General features: G+C 36.7%; 1 protein-coding gene across 11 annotated transcripts in view; it reads left to right on the top strand.

Annotated features, from left to right (window-relative positions):
* Positions 1–2,993, top strand: part of Lpp (LIM domain containing preferred translocation partner in lipoma) — a 612,241-nt gene that overhangs the window by 280,813 nt on the left and 328,435 nt on the right. The gene's annotated exons all lie outside the window — the stretch shown is intronic.

Below are 2,993 nucleotides of genomic sequence, written 5' to 3'. Positions count from 1 at the left end.
GTGTGATTTGATGTTTTCATAGCAATTATTATGCCTTTGTGAAATAAATGACTCTTGGTGCATTAAAATAGATTTAAAATGCTGTTTGGTTCTAGGTGAATTTCAGAACCAGACCTCCCTCCTTTTGTTGTATTATTTGATAGCCATTCAATATGTCCTGCTGAGAAATGGAGTGAATTTGTTACTCAGTGAATGGAAACCAGTCTGTGATAATGAAATACAATGTGATTCAATGTGATACACGAAGGTGCCTCACATTTTTACCGAGTATTTTTTCTGTAATTAAACAACGGGACTGTTAAGCTCAGTGAAGTCCTCAAGATTCTATATTAGCTAAATACGGACTGAAACTGTCCAATTTAAAATCACAGCAAAGTCATCCACTTTAAAGATTCTTTGGGCTCTTAATTTGAGAAATGCAAAAAACATTTGAAGCTAAGTTATTTAGAAAGATGACAGCACATTATATTTCGGCTTTGGTAAATATAGTGATGTATTAAAATTAAACACTGCGTTTGAGTAGATTCTGTGATTCATTTCAAAGTAGCATTTTTGATTCTCAAAAAATGCATGGCTGCAATTCACATTGATTGTATAGTAATTAAATCAAAAGGAGAGGGAATTATAAAACAACACATCTCACAAGCTATGGACAGTGTCCCTTAACATACAAGTTTTTAGAAAACAGACCATATTATAAGCATTATTCAGTAGCAGGCTTTTCATTTTTTTACTTGATAGTAGATCAGTTTTTCCTCCACGAGGACTCACTTCACTAGATGTAAGGCTTTTTCCTAATGCCATCTTGGAGAGGCATTTCTCAGTCCTCTTCTTTAATTTCAGTCCTAAATAACAATATCTCACCACTATCCTAGCAGTTCTGTTTCCTTTCCTTGCTGTGTATTTCTTAACAGAACTTACCACTTGATATTCAGCATGTTTTATTTACTTATTTCTTAATCATTTTTCTCTTCCTTTTTCTGGCTAAAATAGATGCATCCAGCTCTTTTTATTTCTTTTATGTACTTTCTGTTGTCCCCCTTCCCCAGGGTTTACAATAATGCCTAATACATAGAAAGCACTGAGTGAATAAATAGAAGTCACATATGGATGGATGTCATCATTTTGTTTACTACACAATATTCCAGGGTGCAATTAATAACTTGTTTTGTAACCAGTTCCATGGTGATGAGCTTTCTGATTTTTCCTTGTATTTCATTGTGATGGTAGTCTATAATAGGTGTCTATACTCAATTTTCAGTTACTTCTTAATAGGAAAATTCATCAAAAGGGACCTTGCTTGGGCTAGGGCTGTAGCTCATGGCAGAGTGCTTGCCTGGCATGTGTGAGGTCCTTGGTTCAATCCCCAGTACTGCAAAATAACAACAACAACAAAAATCCCAAATAGACAAACTCATAAAATGGTTATTGCTGAGTTAAAGTTTATAAATATTTTTGAAGATTTGGTATCTTTTGCCAGATTTTCTTGCAGAAACTTTAATATCACTTCTACTCCTACTGGGAACATATAAACCTACTGGTTTCCCTATACCATCAATATTTTACAATTATTATTTTAAATTGACACAATAATCATACAAATTCCTATAATGTTGTGTAATGTGATGTTTTGATAGATATATGTGTGTGTGGGATCAAAACAAGATGATTAATGTATCCATCACCTCAAATATTTTTTATTTCTTTGTCATTAATTTTAATCTTGCTCCCTTTTTTTTCAGTGGCATAACCTATAAGAAAATTAAGTACTATCAGAATCAGCAATTTGTTTTTCAGTTAAGCAGCAGAAGATAAAAATGGAAGAATGATAGAAAGGTTAATTTTGTAGTGTGCAGTGATGCATAATAAGTACCTGGCATCTGAGGATGTCTAGCTTGAGACCTGAAATGGTGAAAGCCAAGGTCATGTCCCTTCTCATTTACAGGGAAGGATGTAGCATTTATAGGAAGTAAGGGAAGTTGTTGTTTGGGTGACCGGGAGGACAGGTAACCTGGAAAACTCCAGCCTTGCCTTCATAGTAAACATCCTCCCAGCGAGCTTCCAAAGGGCTGTACACTGAAAGAACAGGAACAAAATGGGCATAATTGTGCTGTTTTTTGAATAGTTCCACTCTGCTTGGTCTCTCTTTGAGACAGGTCATTGATTGCACTAAGATGGTACACAAACATTGGCATTAGCAATGGGCTGGCTTTTCATCCCATCCTCTCTTCTCAGGAGCCAGTGTGTGCAGTGAGCTACAGGCTTGGCAGCATCTGGAATGGCATCTTTGCATTCTCCTTTGAAGTGATGAAGAATATTCCAGACAACAGCTGGTTGTTCTCTCCTGGAAACCAGATGCTGCATAGCACTGAAACTAGGAGCTTAAGATAGAAGGTTCTTTCTAAAACCAGGTTGCAATGCACATCTACTCAGGAGGCTAAGGCAAGACGATTGCAAGTTAGAGCCCGGCGTGGACACCTTACTGTAAATTATATAATTGAGATCTTAAGAGTATGAGGCTGATCATTTAGAAGAGCTGTCTCTCCCTTGTCAGAAAGAAGAGCAAAAGTGGAATTGGGAAGAGCATGAAAGGGCTTCATGTGGCATACAGACAACCTATTGTATGAATCAGAGCCATCTTTTTCCTAGCGTAGTTATAGGCAGTGGAGTCAGTAGATTGAGAAGTTTGAGAGGTCATGCATTAAATAAGATTTAGCTTCAGTTGTTCTCTTGGCCACTGTCATATCACTGCATTTCCTAAAACTATACTCAATTGAACGTCTGAAAATGACATTTTCCTAAGTGATGAAAGTTTCTCTATTTTGTGTGCCTGTGGTATTTTAAGAATATCATTCTGTTCTTCCCCTACGTAAAGGGAAAAGAAAAAAATGTGAGAGAATGAAAAGATGAAAATAAAGTGTTTGTAGATGGGGAGGGGAGGAGGGGGTGAAGGGAGGGCAGAGGTAAGGGGAAAAAATGAGAATCAAGACTTG

This window comes from Fukomys damarensis, unplaced genomic scaffold (assembly GCF_012274545.1).
Source record: "Fukomys damarensis isolate Sample0158 unplaced genomic scaffold, DMR_v1.0_HiC HiC_scaffold_12, whole genome shotgun sequence".
In the NCBI taxonomy this organism is placed as follows: Eukaryota; Metazoa; Chordata; class Mammalia; order Rodentia; family Bathyergidae; genus Fukomys; species Fukomys damarensis.
This window is presented reverse-complemented; position numbering and strand designations above follow the sequence as displayed.